The sequence below is a fragment of the Hirundo rustica genome, unplaced genomic scaffold (genome assembly GCF_015227805.2).
Source record: "Hirundo rustica isolate bHirRus1 unplaced genomic scaffold, bHirRus1.pri.v3 scaffold_139_arrow_ctg1, whole genome shotgun sequence".
In the NCBI taxonomy this organism is placed as follows: Eukaryota; Metazoa; Chordata; class Aves; order Passeriformes; family Hirundinidae; genus Hirundo; species Hirundo rustica.
This window is the reverse complement of record NW_026690224.1, coordinates 40,028-61,172: the sequence shown is the minus strand read 5'-3', so window position 1 is coordinate 61,172 and position 21,145 is coordinate 40,028. Positions and strand designations below refer to the sequence as shown.

General features: G+C 46.1%; 1 pseudogene; it reads right to left on the bottom strand.

Moving 5' to 3' along the window:
• Positions 1 to 19,784, bottom strand: part of LOC120747661 (choline/ethanolaminephosphotransferase 1-like) — a 36,998-nt pseudogene extending 17,214 nt beyond the window's left edge.
• Between the last annotated feature and the right edge of the window lie 1,361 nt (positions 19,785 to 21,145).

The window sequence follows — 21,145 nt, the reverse complement described above, 5'->3', positions numbered from 1 at the left end:
AGTAGTTTCCTTGCCAGTAATTTCTTCCCCAGGAGTTTCTTGGGGAGTAGTTTCTGGCCCAGATGTTTCTGGGCCAGAAATTTCTTGCCCTGAAGTTTCTTTGGGAGTAGGTCCTTTCCCAGTACTTGTGGAGTAGATTCTTGGGGAGTAGTTTCTTGGGCAGTAGTTTCTTGGGCAGTAGTTTGTAGCACAGTAGTTTTCTGGCAGTAGTTTCTTGGGGAGAAGTTTCTTGCCCAGTAGTTTCTTGTGGCATAATTTCTTCCCCAGTTGTTTCTTATGGAGTAGTTTCTTGCCCACTGGTTTCTTGGGAACTAATTCTGTGGGCAGTAGTTTCTTGACAGGTAGTTTCTTGGGGAGAAGTTACTTAGAAGTTACAAGAAGCTACTTGGCAGTAGTTTGTTGGGAAGTACTTTCTTTCCCCGTTGTTTCTCTCCCAGTAGGTTCTTGCCCGGTGGTTTCTTCAGGAGTAGTTTCTTGGGGAATAGTTTCTTGCCCAGTAGTTTTCTGAGGGGTATTTCTTGCCCGGTAGTTTCCTGGGGAGTAATTTCTTGGCCAATAATTTCTTGGGGAGTAGATTCTTGCCCAGTTGTTTCCTGGGGAGTAGTTTCTTGCTGAGTAGCTTCTTGGAGAGGTGATTCTTGTCCAGATGTTTGTTGCCCAGCAGTTTCTTTCCCAGCAGTTTCTTCGGGACTAGTTTCTTGCCCAGTAGCTTCTTGCGTAGTAGCATCTTGGGGAGTAGTTTCTTGGCCAGTAGTTTCATGGGAAGTAGATTCTTGCCCAGCTGTTTCTTGGGCAGAAGTTTCTTGCCCAGTGCTTGCTTGGGGAGTAGTTCCTGGGACAGTAGTTTCTTGGGAAGTAATTTCTTGATGAGTAGTTTCCTACCCAGTAGTTTCTTGGGCAGTACTTTTGTGGGCAGTAGTTTCTTGCCCAGTATTTTCTTGTGGAGTCGTTTCTTGCCCAGTAGTTTCTTGGGGAGAGATTTCTTTCCTAGTAGTTTCTTGTAGAGAAATTTCTTACCCGTTTTTTTCTTGGGGAAGAGTTTCTTGCCCAGTAGTTTCTTGCAGATCAGTTTTTTGCCCAGTAGTTTCTTGCACAGTAGTTTATTGGAGAGTAATTTCTTGGCAATTGTTTTCTGGAGGGTAGTTTCTTACCTAGTTGTTTCTTGGGGAGTATTTTCTTGCCCAGCAGTTTTTTGAGGAGTAGTTTCTTTGAGAGTAGTTTTTTGTAGTATAGTTTCCTGGGGAGTAGTTTCTTTGAGATAAATTACTTGGGGAGTAGTTTCTTGCCCAGTTGTTTCTTCAGAAGTAGTTTCCTGGGGAGTAGCTTCTTGTCCAGTATTTCCTTGCCTGGTAGATTTTTGTGTGTTGTTTTGGGGTGTCCTAGGTTACAATGTAAAATGTGCCCAAAGTATGTATTCTATCACCATCTCCATGAGCTGTTGAAACTAGGCTGGGCAGTGTTTGCCTTGCCCCCTCCCTCCAGACTATCTTCTGTTAATGGCCCATCAGTGCCCTGCTGCATGACTCATAGATAACTCCCTCCGGGAGCTATCTCTGTTTAATGGGCAATCAAGGACCCATTACAAGCCTGATAAAATGATATCAGCCCATTGTGAGATGCTCCGCCCAGGGGGAGGAGCCAAGCATTCTCACCTGGATATAATCTGGGATTTGGGACAGCACAGGCAGCCTTACCCACTGGATTCCCAGAGGACAAGAGCTGCCAGACCTTTCTGCAGAAACACTGCTTCAACAAGACCACTTCATCTGGACTGCTACCACCATGGCTTCAGGTTGTATTCTGACTCTGTCAGTGATCTTTTGTACTATTGCATGTGCTTTATTTTATTTTATCTTATTTTTTTTCTTTCCTATTAAATTGTTTTTTCTGACTGGGAGTCTCTCACTGGTTTTGCCTTCAAGCCAGCACACCTACCCCTCCTAAACCCATGCTGGCTGGGTCTGATACCCTGGCCATCCTGTAAGTTCTGTGTGATGGCACTTGATATAAACTGTTCCATTATTCTGCCAGGTACTGAGGTCAGACTGACTGGTCTATAATTACCAGGATCCTCCTTCGCACCCTTTTTGTGAATGGGTGTCACATTGGCCAGCTTCCAGTCGTCCGGAACCTCACCAGTGAGCCAAGACTGATGGTAGATGATGGAGAGTGGCTTAGCAAGCTCATCTGCCAGCTCTCTCATCACCCTGGGATGGATCCTGTCTGGTCTCATAGATTTATGGATATCCAGGCATGTCAGCAGTTCTCTGACTGCCTCCTCTTGGATAATGAGGGGACCATTCTGCTCCCTGACACCATCTACCAGCCCAGGAGGGCAGTTGTCTTGAAGGCAAGTCGTCTCCTCACTAAAAACTGAGGCAAAGTAGGCATTAAGCACTTCTGCCTTCTCCTCATCTGCAGATATTAAGTTCCCTCCCTTGTCCAGTAAAGAACAAAGGTTGGTCTTACTCTTCCTTTTAGCATTAATATATTTGTAAAAACATTTTTTATTATCCTTTACAGAAGTTGCCATTCTAAGTTCAAACTGAGCTTTGGCCTCCCTAATTTTTTTCCTACATGTTTTAGCAGCTCCCTTAAATACTTCCTGAGAGACCTGACCCCCCTTCCAAAGCTGATACATCCTCTTTTTATTCCGAAGTTCCTCCAAAACCTCCTTGCTCATCCAGGCTGGAGGTTTACCCCGTCGACTTACCTTTCGGCACACAGGGACAGTCTGTTCCTGTGCCCTCAAGATCTCTGTTTTGAGGCATGCCCAGCTTTCCTGAACTCCTTTGTTTTTAAGGGCTGCTTCCCAAGGGATGCTCTGAATGAGTCTCCTAAACAGGCCAAAGTCTGCCCTCCGGAAGTACAATGCAAGAGTTTTACTGGTGCTCCTCCTGACTTCACCAAATATTGAGAACTCTATTATTTCATGATCATTCTGCCCCAAGCGACCTCCAACCACCACATCTCCCACCAGTCCATCTCTATTTGCAAACAGCAGATCTAACATAGTCCCTCCCCTGGTGGGCTCACCCACCAGCTGCGACAAAAAGTTGTCCTCCATACACTCGAAAAATTTCCTGGACTGCCTCTTTTCTGCTATATTAAGTTCCCAGCAGATGTCTGGTAGGTTGAAGTCACTCACAAGAACAAGGGCTGATGATCCTGAAACATTACCTAGCTGCTTATAGAATAAGTTGTCCACCTCTTCTTCCTGGTTGGGTGGACAATAACAGACTCCCAGCAGGATGTCAGCCTTGTTGGCCTTCCCCTTCATTCTTACCCATAGGCATTCAGTTCCATCTTCCTTACTTTCAATTCCATCTTCCCTAGTTTCAATTCCTATGGTATCAAAAGTCTGCTTAATATAAAGGCCACCCCTCCACCTCTTCTTCCTTGCCTGTCTCTTCTGAACAGCTTGTAGCCATCGAGTGCAGTGCTCCAGCCGTGTGAGTCATCCCACCATGTTTCTGTGATGGCAACTACATCATAGCTCTGCTGTTGCACCATGGCCTCCAGCTCTTCCTGTTTGTTACCCATGCTGTGTGCATTGGTATACATGCACCTCAGCTGGGCTACTGATTTCACCCCTAGCTCAGCCTTGCAACACTTGGGCCTGCTTCCAGACAGCCCAGCTGCATCCCCTTCAAACTTAGTTTAAAGTCCTCTCAACAAGTTCTGCCAGTTCATGTGTTAAGAATCTTTTGCCCTTAACAGAGAGATATATCCCATCTGGTTCTGGCAGAGCAGGTGCTGTAAAAATTTCCCCATGAGTGAAGAATCCAAAATTTTGCCGATGACACCAACCCTTAAGCTACTTGTTGATGGTGTGGGTTCTCCTGTTTTGTTCATCATTTTCCTCTGCCACCAAAGGGACTGAGCAGAACTCTACCTGTGCTCCTGCCCAACCAATTACCTGACCCAGTGCCCTAAAGTCTCTTTTAATTGCCTTGACACTCCTCTTTTCAATCTCATCACTGCCAGCCTGGACTATCAGCAGTGGGTAATAATCAGAGGGCTGAATCAGCGCAGGAAGTCTCTCAGTGATATTTTGTACCCGAGCCCCAGGGAGGCAGCAGACCTCCCTGTGGGATGGGTCCCGTCGACATATGGGGCCCTCTGTTCCCCTCTGAAGGGAGTCACCTACTACGATTACCCTTCTTTTCTTCTTGATGTTAGAGGTGGTGATTCATCTTTCAGATGAATCATAACTGGGGGGCTCACTGGGCAGACAATTTTCTTCTAAATCATCTAGTTGGCCCTCTAGATCCAGGGCCTTGTATCTATTCTGAAGTGGCACCTGGCTGAGGGATGGAGAGGAGTTTTTGTTATTATCTCCCCGAGGGGGATACATTTCCACCTCTCTTCATTTATCAGGTGCCCTTCTATTGCCTGGGAGCAGGAGGCATGTAAGTCCTCAGACTCATGGTCAGAGGCCTCCCTTAAAGATGGAAGGGCTGAACTCCACCAGTCTATTTCCATTTCACTTTCCCTGATACTTCTTAACCTTTCAACTTCCTCCCTAAGCTCAGCCACCAGTGAAAGGAGATCACTCACCTGTTCACACCGTAGGCAGGCCTCCTCCACAGCATCCCCTGAAGCCACCGATAAGCTCAAACACTCCGAGCAGGAATGGGTCTGTACAGACGCATCCTTTTTGGAGGGCTCCACTTGGTCACATACACTTATACCAACCACAGTTTTCAACCGTGTAGAAACCATTACTAACAGCCACCCAAAAGCAACCAGGCAGCCGAAATACCTCAAACAACACAGAGGACACCTTACTTGCTCGCAATACTGCCTGCGTGAACTGCCACGCAAACTGCCTTGTCCACACCCCAGTGACTCGTCACACCCCAGTTTGCCCACTCCTGCTTGCCCGCTCCTGTTCGCTGCGCTCCCCAGAGACCTCTTATAATCAGCCACTCAGTATCAGCACAGGAAGCTCCACCCCTTGCTCCTCAATGACTCACATCACACTTATCCCAAGAGGGAGGGGAGACAGGTCTGACACAGAGTCCACCTCGGAGTCCCTTCATGCCCCCACAGTCGCCACGCAGGAGCACCCCACCGCTCCTTTCCCTTTCCACGCAGGAACAGTTCAGGCAGGGGAAGGAGGGAGCGGGGGGGGGGCGCCGGGCGAACAACAGGTCCCGATTGAGTTGGTAGTGGAGGGCGGGACTGCGGCACGTGCGCGTGGGGACGATCCTAACCTATCTCACCGGGGCGCGGAACGCGGCCGAGGGCGGTTGGGAAGCACGTCGGGTCAGGAGGGGGCGGATCTCGAGGGAGAACAGTTTGTGGACGAGTGGCACGGGTTCAAGGGCCGTGGGACCGAGGCACTGGGGGAGGTGGGACCCATACCGACAGCTCAGCGCACGCCAATGACGCAAGCTACGGGAAGTAGCACAGTTCAAGATACATCCGCGTTGCGGGGCCCAGGGGGGAGGTCGGGACGGGAGGCGCCAAGCAGGGTACTACAAACCCCAGAAACACCAGTGGCGGGTCCAGGCGCAGGCGCGGAAGGGGCGGGATGAGGCCCGAAACATGGTCCTGCTCTGGGCAGGGCAAATTCTGATGACGAGGGAGAAAGGGCAGCCTCTGGGTGTGAGCAGGGAGGGGACACTCCGTCAGGTGTAGCCGGGCCGGGACAGGCAGGTGAGGGGCATGCAGAGGCGGAACAGGCAGGGACGGGGCGTGGCCAAGGCAGAGATTTCCTCCAGGGCGCCACCCCCACGCGGCAAACGTCACGGAGCTTGACTCCGCCCACCAGCGGCACACTGGTAGCGGTACCACCTGCGCGCGGCGATTCAAACACAGCTGCTGCGTTTCTGCAGATGGGTGCATGTCCAAAATTATATCAGGTTTTACAAATGCACCCAGAAATTAAAGGCTTTTTGCAAACTCGACATACTTCGTCAGGGGCAGTGGAAGAAATATCAGATCCATATAGTACCGTGAGCCAGCAGATGCCAGCTGCCACATGTCATCATCATCTAGGGGCGGGACTGTGAAACCACAACAATCACAACGAGCATCAGGCACACCGAGTGGAGCACCTTCCAGCAGCGAGACAACCAAAGCACCGCTTTTTTCCAGTTTCATATAAAAAAATCAACTTCTCCTTCACAACAGCAATTCAAACAAAAGGCGAGAGAGCCTTTGTCGACGGTGAGGGACGATGAAGCTGCACAAGAAGAACAAGACATGTCAATCACTGATGACGACATTATCCGCTTCACTGCTTCGGTGGGCATTCCTATCCGGAGAGCAAAAGCATTTGATTTTTCACGCCAAGCATCATCATTTTTTTTATCAAAGGACTTTATGAAGCAGTTTTTCCGGCAATTCAGTAAAGCAGCTTCAGAATTCCAACAGGACCCAATGTCTTCTTTCTCTTGACTTTTTCCTCCGAGGAAAGGTGTTGCAGAGAAATTGCGTGATGCCCAGCAGTCCCCAGTTTCTGCTCCTCAAGAAAAGGAAAAGGAAACAAAACAAGATAAGGTAAAGCCGCAAAAACAGGTAGATCCTGGAAAGGATGAAGCAGCATTGAAGCTGCAAACACAGCAATCGATTCCGGTGTCGGACAAGACACAGATTCCTGGTGCACGGGTATTTTGTGCAACAGATTGGACTGAAATAAGACAGAAAGCATTGAAAGGGGAAACGCTTCAGATGGGTTCAAGAAGTGTGGCAATGCCAGTGACTTATGATTCAGGATGCAAATCCAAGTCAGGATGCAAAGCCAAGATGGGAGCGATTGGATCATGAAGTTGCCAAAGATCTGATGAAAGCCATTCGTGATAATGGATTGGGGTCTCCGTACTTCAAACAACTTTTAAAAAGGACATTTAATATATATGATTTAACACCATTTAACCTCAAATCCCTTGCTTCAATGATCCACACCAACTCGCAGTTCATCATCTGGGAAGCAAAATGGAGAAGAGCTCTTAATGAGCTCAGGGACAAATATCAGGGGGGAGCAAATGCAGGCATCACCGTTGCACAATTGGCTGGTGACCCACCACTTGACGATCCAGCTCGTCAAGCCAGACTTCTTCCTCGGGAAGTGTTGACAGACATCAAGAATGCAGCCAGAAAGGCAATGGTGCAAATTCCACTGACAGGAGTTACAGAAAGTAGTTATACAGACATAAAGCAAGGTCCTTCAGAATCTTTCACCTCATTTGTCGATTGTCTCATGCAAGCAGTGGACAGGCAAGTCAGTGATGATGGGGTGAAACCACATTTGATTCGGTGTCTTGCATTTGCAAATGCCAATCCAGAATGTGTCATCAGTGCGATGCCTGGCCAGCCTCTTATGGCAGAAGTAATAGAGGCATGCAGCAAGCTGGGAACACCACAGCATGTCACAACTGTTTTGGGAGATCAAGTGAAAAAGGCCATCAAAGATGCATTCATGAATTTTAAGCAAGGACAATGCTACAAGTGTAGCAAACAAGGGCACTTCAAAAAGGACTTTCCAAAACTTGCTAACATTGCAAGCTCACTGGATGCTTGTCCAAGGTGCAGTATTCATGCTTGCTGCACATGAGAACATTGTTGTAACACAGAAAATGTGAGTACGCTGTTTCTCACATCAGGGCACATTCATCTCTTCTAGGATTTTTAGTAGAAGGTAATGCACATACAGACAAATTCACCATACCAATTTCAAGGACTTTACCAAACATTTTTGAACAGACAAAATTGAGTCACGCATTCTTCCATCAGAATGCTCAAGCACTAATGGAAACTTTTCACATTTCCAAAAGTCAGGCAAAGGAAATCATTAGTGCTTGCCCAGATTGTCAGCTTGTACAGCCTCCTGCTTCCATGGGAGCAGTCAATCCAAGAGGATTGCACAGTTTGCAGTTATGGCAAACCGATGTCACAAAATATCCATCCTTTGGGAAACTCAAAAACATTCATGTTTCAGTTGACACATTTTCAGGCGCAGTCTTTGTATCATTGCACACAGGTGAGACAGTACAGCATGCTTGTCGACATTTCTTGCAGGCATTTGCATCATTGGGCATACTGCAAGAAATCAAAACAGATAAAGGACCAACATACATAGGGAAAGTGCTTGACAAGTTCCTGAAGAGGTGGGGTGTCCATCATACCTTTGGTATCCCACACTCTCCAACGGGTCAAGCAATCATTGAAAGGACACATCAAACCTTGAAAACCCTTTTGGACAGACAAAAGAGAGGAGAAGCAGACGCAACACCATACATGCGCTTGAACAAAGCCTTGTATGTGTTGAATTTTCTAAATGGCTCTTTTGCAGAGCCAACTCCACCAATTGTCAGACACTTTTCAAACAGCACAAGAGCGAAGCTAAAGGAAAATCCTTTGGTTTTCGTCAGAAACCCAGAAACAGGACAGATTGAAGGGCCATTCAAATTAATAACTTGGGGCAAGGGATATGCTTGTGTCTCCACAGCGGTCGGACCAAAGTGGCTGGCGGCGAGGAACGTGAAACCGTACCGAGTCCATACTCAAGCAGAGGCAGACCCCAAGACCGGAGAAAGAGAAGTGGCCACGCAGACGTAAGCCAGTGTCAAGACAGCAGACATCCCTTTGTTCTACATGCAAAAGAGACTCTGGGACTTGAGTTTTCTTTGGGGTTGGGGTTTTCTTTGGAACTTGGGTGGTGTTGCATTTTTAGGGATTCCCATGGGAAAAAGGCCATTGAACATGAAAGAACTATCCTTGTGCCTCATTCTCTCCTTGGCTGCCTTGAGCAATGCAGCAGTTTTGCCCGTGGCCCAACCAAAAGAGAATGTTTGGGAAACTCTAGCCAATGCATCAGGTTTGGATACCATCTGCTTGACACACTCCAAGCCAAGGAAACCCTTCTCAACATGTTTAGTGGGGTTGCCAGTGAGCAAATGGCCGATTCCAGAAAACATCCCTCCAGCAATTTCAAAGTCCATTGTAAATCCAGTGGACAGATGGGATGTTTGGACAAGTTTCTTCCTTTTGAACCTCAGGAACTGGAAATTCTTGGATCAGTCTAAATGCAATTTTGTGTAAAATTCAGCCTTTCTGGAGTGGCACAAAACAAAACAATAGACGTCACTCCAAACCTCAATTTTTACAGAAATTCATCATCTTGGTGTAATTACACTAAGATGCTGGACAAGCCATCCAACCATGTTCCAGCACAATTGCCAAGAGGAAACTTTTTCATCTGTGGGGACAGAATTTGGCCCGCAATCCCCACAAATGTCAAAGGTGGTCCATGCAGCATTGGAATGCTTTCATTGCTGACACCCAACATGACATTGCTGAAAGAACAAAAATATAGAGGGAAAAGATCTATTAAGATGTACGATCCAGATAGTGATGACAATGTTCACACATGGAACAAGGCTCAGAGAATTGCGGTTGCACTTTTTTCACCACAAGCAGCATCAGGAGTAGCCTTGACACAATTGGATCGGGTGGGTTGTTGGCTGAGCAAACATGCCCGAGCCACCTCTCTTGCACTGAGTGACATGTTATTGGACGTTGACAGTGTAAGACGAGCAAGTCTCCAAAACAGAGCAGCGATAGATTATCTATTGCTGACACACGGGCATGGGTGTGAGGAATTTGAGGGAATGTGCTGCATGAATTTGTCAGATCATTCCAAATCCATTCATGAGAACATCAAGCAATTGCAGGAAAGTGTGAACAAACTTGGGGAGGTAACTGGGTCATGGATGGATGGTGTGTTCAATTTGTTTGACCTTTCACCATTGTGGAAGGAGATTTTAGAAATAGTTATATATATTTTAGTAGGGCTTGTAATTCTTCTCATGATCTTGCCGTGTTTGCTTTGATGCATACTGCAATCCATGGACAGGGTTGCCAAAGAGGTGTTTTTGGTTCAAACAGGAGGGGGAGATGTTGGAGTCCAGGGCATTCCTTTGGCTGCCCTGGAGGGTCAGACACCTGGACAGGGGGATCTTGGGACCCTGGCCCAGAGCCCAGAGGGACATTGGCTTTGATCCCAGTCCATGGGAAAGGCTTCCTGCACTGCGGGATGAATTGCAGGCCACAGGAGTGTGAAAGAAAGTAGTTTAGCTTATCACAGGGTGAAAAACAGGAGGTTTGGGTTTTTAGTATGGAAGTGAATGGGAGCAAGATGGAGGATTTGGGACATTGTCTCCTGCTTCTTCTTTCTTCTTCCCTCACTCCATTTTCTGCAGCAATGGTGGCACAAAGTAGTTTAAAGAGATTGGGTCAAAGTAGGGATGACCTTTTTAGTATAAGTGATAGGTATTGGCAAATAATGATAAATAAAGAACATGTAGCAATTAGTATAAAAGATAACATCGCAGCCCAGTCCGGGAGGAGTCATCCAGATGCCCGAGCAGCTGCACAGACCTTAGTTGGGCACTGAGAAAATTGAAAGATAAGAAACAATAAACAAAGTGCGCAACCTTGAAAAATCAGAACCTGAAGACTCCGTCTCTTTCTTGTGTCTGTCTCAGAGCTTTGCAGAAGGCAAAAGACTCTAAAACCACCTGAATCTCAGAACCAAAACCGAGAAACAAAGTCTAACCCTCAGGAAAGGAGATATGATGAAAAACATTGCAAATGAAAACAACCGAGAAAATTCGGAACAGGAGGGATTGAGACCAAATGGACTGGGATGAAATGAAGGGCAGTGAAACGGACCAACACTTGCCAAAAGTACTCTAATTCAAATGCTGCAATCAGGCAAGAAAGGTAAATCAAAGAAGGAGAGGAAAAGAGATTGAAGACATGCAAGTTTAAAATGAAAAAGGGAAAATTTTGAAAGCACATGAAAAGCAAAGAGAGAATGGGACATGAAGAAGTGCAGGGAAAGGGACGGAAATCTGCCCAATTAATTTTCATTGAAATTGCAAGATTTCATTCCCTTTCCCGAAAAGAAAGTCTTCCGTTCAGAAAAGGAAATGAAATCTTGAAAACAGAGAACAAAGTCGAACGAACACTCAGGAAGGGAGAAGTGATGACAAACAGTGCAAATGAAAACAACGGAGAAAAATTCAGAACTGGAGGGATTGCGACCAAATAGACTGGGATGAAATCAGGGGTAGTGAAAAGGACCAACACTTGCCAAAAGTACACCAATTCAAATGCTGCCATCAGGCAAGAAAGGGAAATCAAAGAAGGAGAGGAAAAGGAAGCAAGCTTAAAATGAGAAAGGGAAAATTTTGAAAGCACGTGAAAAAGAAAAATTTGAATGGCATGACAAGACATGAAGGGAAAGGGGTGGAAGCCTGCCCAGTTAATCTTCATTGAAATCTTGAAAAGAGGGAACAAAGTATAACATACGCTCAAGAAAGGAGATATGATGAGGAACTGTGGAAACGAAAACAATCGAGAAAATATGGAACTGGAGGGGTTGAGAGCAATAGGATTGAGACGAAATGAGGGGCACTGAAAGAGATAAATACTTGCCAAAAGTATGCCGATTCAAATGCTGCAATCAGGCAAGAAAGGTAAATGAAAAAGGAGAGGAAAAGGAATTGAAGACAGGGAAGCTTAAAATGAGAAAGGGAAAATTTGGAAAGCACTTCAAAAGCAAAGAGTGAATGAAACGACAAGAAGTGCAGGGAAAGGAATGGGAGCCTGCCCAATTAATCTTCATTGGAATTGCAAGATTTCTTTTCCACTTCTTCAAGGAATGCCTTCCTGCTGGGAAAGTGAATGAAATCTTGTAAACAAAGTCGAACACCCAGGAAAGGAGATATAATGAGAAACATAGCAAATGAAAACAACTGAGAAAATTCAGAACAGGAGGGAGTGAGACCAAATGAACTGGGATGAAATGAGGGGCAGTGAAGAAGACAACTCTTGTAATGCATTAATTGGGTTTATATTGTGTTTCATGGGATTTGTAATCTGTATCATGTGCTTTGTCCTTAATCAGCTGTAACCCAACTCTCTTCCACTCCTACTTCTCCCTGATTGGGTACTGTCTTGTCCCTGCCTCTGGGCCTTGCCCCCTGGGGAAAAAGCCCCGACAGGGGAGGGGCGAGCTCTCTCTTGCACCGGCGAGCTCTTGGGAAGATCTCCAGCCAAGCAGGGCAGGAATGGAAAATAAAGCAATGTTTTCCCCCCGGACAAAGAGCAGGCTCTTTCTTTTTGCCATCGACGGACGTCTAGTCTCGAGGAAAAAAACCACAACCAACACTTGCCAAAAGTACTCCCTATTCAAATGCTGCAATCAGGCAAGAAGGTAAAGAAAAGAAGGAGGAAAAAAGGAAGTGACGACATGCAAGACTAAAATGAAAAAAGGGAAAATTTTGAAAGCACGTGAAAAGCAAAGAGTGAATGGGATGACAAGAAGTGCAAGGAAAGGGATAAAAATCTGCCCAATTAATCTTCACTGAAATTGCAAGATTTCATTCCATCTTCCTTAAGGAAAGTCTTCTTTTTAGGGAAAGGGAATGAAATCTTGAAAACTGGAGGACAAAGTGGAACACTCAAGAAAGGAGATATGATGAAAAACATTGTGAATGAAAACAAGCCCAGAAAATTCAGAACTGCAGGGATTGAGACCAAATGGACTGGGATGAAATGAGGGGCAGTGAAATGGACCAACACTTGCCAAATGTACGCCAATTCAAAGGCTGCAATCAGACAAGAAATGTAAATAAAAGAAGGAGAGGAAAAGAGGTTGAAGACATGCAAGCTTAAAATGAAAACAGGAAAATTTTGAAAGCACGTGAAAAGCAAAGAGTGAATGGGATGACAAGAAGTGCAGGGAAAGGGATGGAAGCCTGCCGAATTAATCTTCACTGAAGTCTTGAAAATAGAAAACTAAGACTAACAAACACTCAGGAATATAGATATGACAAGAAAGAGTGGGAATGGAAACAATCAAGAAAATTTGGTAAAGAATGGATTGAGACCAAGTGGACTGAGACGAAATGAGGGGCAGTGAAACGGACCAACACTTGCCAAAAGGACGCCAATTGTAATGGGACAATCAGGCAGGAAATGTAAATCAAAGGAGAAGAGAAAGAATTGAAGACATGCAAGATTAAAATGAAAGAGGGAAAAATTTGAAAGCTCGTGAAAAGCAAAGAGAGAATGGGATGACAAGAAGTGCAGGGAAAGGGATGGAAATCTGCCCAATTAATCTTCATTGAAATTGCAAGATTTCCATCCATCTTCCTTAAGAAAAATCCTCTTTTTGGGAAAGGGAATGAAATCTTGACAACAGAGAACAAAGTTGAACAAGCACTCAAGAAAAGAGATATGATGAAGAACAGTGCGAATGAAAACAACTGAGAAAATTTGGAACAGGAGGGATTGAGACCAAATGGACTGGGATGAATTGGGGGAAGTGAAACGGACCAACACTTACCAAATTTAAATGCTGCAATCAGGCAAGAAAGGGAAATAAAAGAAGGAGAGGCAAAACTAACTGTAGAACTCAAGTTTAAGATGAAAATAGGGGAATTTTGAAAGCACTTCAAAAGCAAAGGGAGAATGCAACATGAAGAAGTGCAGGGAAAGGGAGGGAAGCTTGGCCAATTAATTTTCATTGAAATTGCAAGATTTCATTCCCTTTCACAAAAAGAGAGTCTTCCTTTCAGAATATGAAATGGAATCTTGAAAACAGAGAACAAAGTCCAACAAACACTCAGGAAGGAGAAGTGATGAGAAACAGTGCGAATGAAAACAACTGAGAAAAATTCAGAACTGGAGGGATTGCGACCAAATAGACTGGGATGAAATCAGGGGTAGTGAAAAGGACCAACACTTGCCAAAAGTACGCCAATTCAAATGCTGCCATCAGGCAAGAAAGGTAAAAAAAAGGGGAGGAAAAGGAATTGAAGACATGGAAGCTTAAAATGAGAAAGGGAAAATTTTGAAAGCACGTGAAAAGCAAAAATTGAATGGCATGACAAGACATGAAGGGAAAGGGGTGGAAGCCTGCCCAGTTAATCTTCATTGAAATCTTGAAAAGAGGGAACAAAGTCGAACAGACGCTCAAGAAAGGAGATATGATGAGGAACTGTGAGAATGAAAACAATCGAGAAAATATGGAACTGGAGGGGTTGAGACCAAATGGATTGAGACGAAATGAGGGGCACTGAAAAGGACAAACACTTGCCAAAAGTACACCACTTCAAATGCTGCAATCAGGCAAGAAAGGGAAATGAAAAAGGAGAGGAAAAGGAATTGAAGACAGGGAAGCTTAAAATGAGAAAGGGAAAATTTGGAAAGCACTTCAGAAGCAAAGAGTGAATGGAACGACAAGAATTGCAGGGAAAGGATGGGATCCTGCCCAATTAATCTTCATTGTAACTGCAAGATTTCATTCCCACTTCTTTAAGGAATGTCTTCCTTCCGGGAAAGTGAATGAAATCTTGTAAACAAAGAACAAAGTCTAACACTCAGGAAAGGAGATACGATGAAAAACAGTGCGAATGAAAACAACCGAGAAAATTCGGAACAGGAGGGATTGAGATCAAATGTACTGGGATGAAATGAGGAGCAGGGAAATGGACCAACACTTGCCAAAAGTACGCCAATTCAAATGCTGCAATCAGGCAAGAAAGGGAAATAAAAGAAGGAGAGGAAAACAGATTGTAGACATGCCAGCTTAAAATGAAAAGGGGAATATTTTGAAAGCACGTGAAAAGGAAAGAGTGAATGGGATGACAAGAAGTGTTGTAATGCATTAATTTGGTTTATATTTGTAATGTTCTTTTCTATCTGTCCCTGCCCAGCAGTGCCCATCCCTCTCACTGAGATGTAATCTAATCCTGTTTCTTTCATCGGGAACACTGATTGGGTGATGCCTCTGGGTCTCGCCTATGGGCCCTGCCCACTGGGGGAAAAAGCCATGGCGGGGGAGGGACCAGCGCTCTCTGGCATCGGCTTTCCATCGGATAGGGTCTCAAGGCTGAGCAGGACATAAGAATAAAAGCAGAACTATCCCACCGAAGTCAGAGAGTCAAGACTCATCCTTTACCTTCGGCAGCCGTCTAGTCTCATGGGGAAGGCTACATCTGGCGCCCGAACTGGGGCTTGAAGCCACAAAAGGTTCCCAAAAAGCTGGAACCATTCAGAGGGCACGTGGCTGAAGAAACCCACGCAGAGACAGACCTGTCAGGCTTGGCGTTTGCTGTGGAGTCTTCAGATACAGGACTCTACAGGCCACGGCTGCAGTTTTCTTCCTTGGACTCAAAAATCCCATCGGAGTGCTGCAAAAAAAGCCCACGACTGGCAAGCTGCCTAGGGATGGCCACATGCTCGTGGAAAAATGACCCTAGGATCAGAGACTGAAAACTTTTTATGCACCAAAGAGAGGTCTCTAGGTAAAAGGAGTGGTTGGGAAAGAAAAGAAAGAAACGCTGGAATTTTGGTGAGTATTACTTTCGATTTTCTAAGGGAAAAGGGTTTTTTCTCTGTCGGGGAAGGTTTTTGCTTCCAGAGTGAACCTTCAAAGTGCTTTAGAGATAGCACACTTATTTCGGCAGCCTTGGTGGGGGTGGAACCCCTTTTGGCTTTTTTTCTCTCCAGCAAGTTTTTTTCTTTTCAGTTTCTCGGTCACAATAAGGAGAACACAGAAACCCAAAATCAGAGCCAAAAATGGGTGCAAAATTGTCTGTTCCCCACAAAAGAGTCTATTATCACATTTTATATACCTTGAATAATGACGAGACCCATTATTCAAAGAAACAGCTGAAAAAATTAACCCTCTGGTTATTTTCTCAGTTTCCACACTTAACATCAGAGCAAATAAGCTCCCCGGAATTCTGGGAGGCTATAATAAAAAAAATAGTTGAATCTGGCTGCCCTAACAACAAAGAAGATGCAAATTTTGCCTTTTATAGCTTAAAAATTAAGTTTGCATTGCAAAAGCAAAATAAAAAGGAAAAAAGGCCAGTTCTTTGTGAATTTTCCCCAGCTTGTACCTCTGCAGGCAGTCTGAGTGCTCAAACCTCCCATCTCAGTGGTCCCCAGGTGGGGGGGGGTCACAAGATGGAGGGGATTCCTTTGTCCAAAATGGCTGAAGCCATGTGCGCCAGACCCATGAGGAGCCCTTTGTTCCTTCGGTTCCGCCCCCGTCACCTCACTCTCCTCTGACTCTGTCCCCTACCCTCAAACCTCCACCCTGCCACTCCTCCCCATGTGACTCAAGCCTCCAGCCCCTCCCTGCCCCTGGTTCCTACAGTTTCCCCGCCCACAGTCCCGGTTCCCATGCCCCGGAAGGAGGGGGTCGGGGCGCAGGGCGGCGGCGTCCCTGCAGCTCGGCGTTTAGAGTGGGGGTGCGGGGGCCGGGCCCGCCGGCCCCCGGTGCCGCTGTCAATCGGGACGGACTGTCCTCAGTGTGCCCCGACCATGCGGCACCGCCGGGCCGGGCTTCACGGGCCGCGCAGGGCGCCTGGGGTCCGTGGCAGTGTGGGGGGGGGAGCCAGGAACCCAGAAGCAGGGAGCGATCCCGACTTTTCTGCCATTCAATTAGCAACCCAGCCCGATAAGTCTTTCCAACCTTACAGTAAAACAAAACAGCTTCCATCAGAACTTTTAGTAATATTTGTGGAATGTTTAACCTGAGCTATCGAGTTACAGGTTAAGAATAAGGGAACCCAGGAGCAGGTCCTGGAGGAGATGGCTCTGGCCGATGCAGACGAAGAGTGCAAGGCGGCTATCCTCAGCCTGTCCACAGAACCAGCTCCAGCTTTACATGACATGCTCCAGGTGTGTGCCAGGAAGATTCCCTTCATAAAAGCTCATCAAAACCACAATTCCAGAGTCAAACCACCACAAAAAGCTGCTGCTGCAGACACTGTGCCTCCTGTACCTGTGCCACGGCCACCGCCCAAGAGAGGAACAACGTGTCTCCTGTGTGATCACGCTGGACATTGGGCATCTCAATGCCCTTTAAAGAAGCCATTTCTGGACTTTTGGGACAATGGGGGTGGGAGGTCTCAAAGGGCTAAAGGGAATTTGTCAAAGAAACTAGAAAATGTAAATGTTAAACTAAATAATCCTGCTTTAACCAGTTCGGCCTTTCAGCAAAAGTCACCAGATATGATAGTAAAGGATCCAGCGACCAGAGAAACAAAAAGTCCTCATGATCAGGTCACCTGGGGTTGTGGGTACGCCTATGTGTCCACTCCCCCAGATCTCAAGTGGGTGCCAGCTGAGGGGGTGAAACCTTTCATCCCTAGAACTGCAAAACCACCTGCAGAGGCCCCACAAGTGGCCAGTGCTGCCTGGAGAAGAAAGCGCCGAACCTTCTCCTTCTAATTATCATTATTCCTTGACAGTGTCTTTCTAAACAGTTTGCACTAAAGGTCATTTTTCTTTTGTAACTTTAAAGGTACTCAAGGTCCAAACTCTGAGCAGCTCCCACGAACTGAGCCTTCCTCCTTCATAATTTAATAAGAAAAGGGGAAATGTTGTAATGCATTAATTTGGTTTATATTTGTAATGTTCTTTTCTATCTGTCCCTGCCCAGCAGTGCCCATCCCCCTCACTGAGATGTAATCTAATCCTGTTTCTTCCATCGGGAACACTGATTGGGTGATGCCTCTGGGTCTCGCCTATGGGCCCTGCCCACTGGGGGAAAAAGCCACGGCGGGGGAGGGACCAGCGCTCTCTGGCATCGGCTGTCCATCGGATAGGGTCTCAAGGCTGAGCAGGACATAAGAATAAAAGCAGAACTATCCCACCGAAGTCAGAGAGTCAAGACTCTTCCTTTACCTTCGGCAGCCGTCTAGTCCTGTGGGGAAGGCTACAAAGAAGTGCAGGGAAAGGGATGAAAGCCTGCCGAATCAATCTTCACTGAAGTCTTGAAAATAGAGAACTAAGACTAACAAACACTCAGATACGACAAGATAGATACAACAAGAAAGAGTGGGAATGGAAACAATCAATAAAATTTGGTAAAGAATGGATTGAGACCAAGTGGACTGAGATGAAATGAGGGGCAGTGAAGAAGACCAAGAATTGCCAAATGTATTTCAATTCAAAGGCTGCAATCAGGCAAGAAAGGTAAATCAAAGAAGGAGAGGAAAAGGAATTGAAGACATGGAAGCTTAAAATGAGAAAGGGAAAATTTGGAAAGCACGGGAAAAGCAAAGAGTGAATGGAACGACAAGAAGTGCCAGGAAAGGAATGGGAGCCTGCCCAATTAATCTTCATTGGATTTGCAATAGGTCCTTCCCACTTCTTTAAGGAAAGTCTTCCTTTCGGGAAAGGGAATGAAATCTTGAAAACAGAGAACAAAGTCTAAATCTCAGGAAAGGAGATATGATGAAAAACAGTGTGAATGAAAACAACTGAGAAAATTCTGGAGGGATTGAGACCAAATGGACTGAGATGAAATGAGGGGCAGTGAAATGGACCAACACTTGCAAAAAGTACTCCAATTCAAATGCTGCAATCAGGCAAGAAAGGTAAATCAAAGAAGGAGAGGAGAAGGAATTGAAGACATGCAAGATTAACGCGAAAAAGTGAAAATTTTGAAAGCACGTGAAAAGCAAAGAGTGAATGGGATGACAAGACTTAAAGGGAAAGGGGTGGAAGCCTGCCCAGTTAATCTTCATTGAAATCTTGAAAAGAGGGAACAAAGTCTAACATACGCTCAAGAAAGGAGATATGATGAGGAACTGTGGAAATGAAAACCATCAAGAAAATATAGAACTGGAGGGGTTGAGACCAAATGGATTGAGACAAAATGAGGGGCACTGAAAAGGACAAATATGTTGCAGGATTTTTGGAGGCAGACACAGAGAGGCCTGACAATGCTGGGAGAGTTCTGTTGTTTTAGCACTGTCAAGGACGTTGAGCCTGAGAACCAGGACACTGAGCCTGAGAACCAGCTTTTTCCCTCAACAAAGTGTAAACAGGTAACTGCAAAGGAATGCTTATGCAGATAACACTAGCCAATAGCGAGTAGTAAAACGCTGTGTAGACAGCTTGTGCACAAGAATGATATATGTATAAAAGAGCCCTGTGTACCCTCAATAAACGGAGCATTCACCACTGCTTCTGTGAAGAAGGTCTTTGACTCTGGCTGTTGCCCATGTTTTTGTTTTTGTTTTCCTTTTGGTTTTTTTTCTTTTCAAAAATCACCTTCAATTGGCACCCGAACAGGGACTTTGGGGTGACGACCCAGAGGAGAAATTAGCGGTGGGACGCTGAGCGGTTGGATGCTGAACTCGCCGACAGATGCAGCTGCATTGAGGTGAGACCTCCCGAAAATAGCGGTCAGACGCTGATCTGCCGAGAGATGCATCAGCATTGAGGCAGAAGCTCGCCGTCCTTGCAAAGAGTGCGAGGCTGAGCTGGTAAGGGGAACAGGGGGCAGTTTCTTGAAAAAAGGTGGAAGGCTTTGAGTACTCACTTCCCTGCCCCATTGATGACGGCAAGCATGGAATGCGACTTTGCTGCCTCATTGAAGTTATTTATTATTATACTCTCTGAGAGAGGAAAAACATTAGCAGAAAAAGTACTGCAAAAGCTGATTAACTGGGCACGGGGAAATGGACATTTAACAAACCCCAACTCTGCAAATTCGGGGAGGCACTGTGGGGCCCCTGCTGTGCCCTCCTGCTGCCTCCAGCGCCCCGGCACCGTCGCTGGCCGATACCCGGCTCCCTGCTCCTGGTCCGCGGACCTCCCCCGTTGCCCGAGTGCCGCCACTCCTGCCGCCCCGCAGCAACAGGCAGGACGAGGAGGAAGTGGCCCCTGGGAGTCCACACCGCCCCGCTGCCGTCGCCACCACCATGGGCCAGGGCCGGGGCCGCCGCCGCTCCCATCGCCGCCGCTCCCACAAGGCATGCACTGAGTGCTCCCCCTTTCTCGGCTGTGCCCAAAGAGACACACACCGGTTGACCAAGAGAGGGGAACTCGTCACCCCTGCTGTCGACCACCTTCCCCTGACAATGTTCTGCTGCCGGATGAATTAGAGGAGGACCCCAGTGATGGAGCAGAACCCCCAGCAGAACCCACGATTGGTTTAAAAGAACTGACTGATCAAATTCAGGCAGTGATGCAACGCCTGGATGAGCGAGGGCAAGCAGCAACCAAGCTGCTACTGGAAAAAGCGCAAGAACTACCTACAATAAATAGGAGAATAAGAATCAGGAGGAGCCAACATCTTTCACCTTCCAGTTCACTCCAATGCGACAGTTTCTAGAACAAACTGCAGCAAGCAGTTCCCAGGCAACGCCTTCGCCTGCTCTACCTGTGACTCGATGGTCCAAAATTATAGGTGATGCTATACTAGAAGGACAGTGGGAACCCGCAGGACACATGGCATGTCCTGTAGCGTGTCCTGTCGTGTTCAGAGATGGCAATCCTGTGTGTGAGCAGCATGAATGGAAAATCTTGCAACAGGCCAAAAAAAACCCCCAAAAACCAAAAAAACCCAAAAACAAACAAAACAAAACAAAAACAAAAACAAAAAACACCACCCCCCCTCCCCCCAAAAAAACCAACCACACCACAAAAAAACCCCACAAACCACAGTAAAAGAGCACAGCTTGAAATCTGAAAAGGTGCTTGAACAATGTTAGACTGCCCCCAGTCTGATCACCATCATTATACTGTTAATAAATATATTTACAACTCTGTTATTAGTATGTTACTGCTCAACAGCTTCAAAGGCAGATGCCTTCCTGGACATTCATTGCTTGTGCTTGTGGCATTCCAGTCCCTGGATGCTACAGATGGAAAACAAACAAGAAAGACAAATAGCAGCACCCTGTTAGGAGAGCTTTTTGATCATAGCTGTGATTCATTGTCCACAGTCTTTGTGGTTTTGGAAACTTGTATTGCTGTGCAGCTGGACACCAACCCTGATGGGATGTTCTTCTGTTGTTTTGCTGTGACATTCATGTTTTACTGCGTGCACTGACAGATGTACGTCTCAGGACGCTGAGCTTCGGCATGATTGATGTGACTGAAGTACAAATCTTCATAATAATAATGCATTTACTGGCAGTGATTGGAAGACCATCTTTTTAGCAATCTCTGATTCCAAGACTGAATATTCAGGTGCAGTTGGCAAAAATGCATCCACTTTAGCAGGAATAAGTGTCCTCTCACCTTTTCTTCATATTGGCTCTGTGTTTGCCTTGGCTGCAATGATCTACAAGAAATCTGCTGTGCAGCTCTT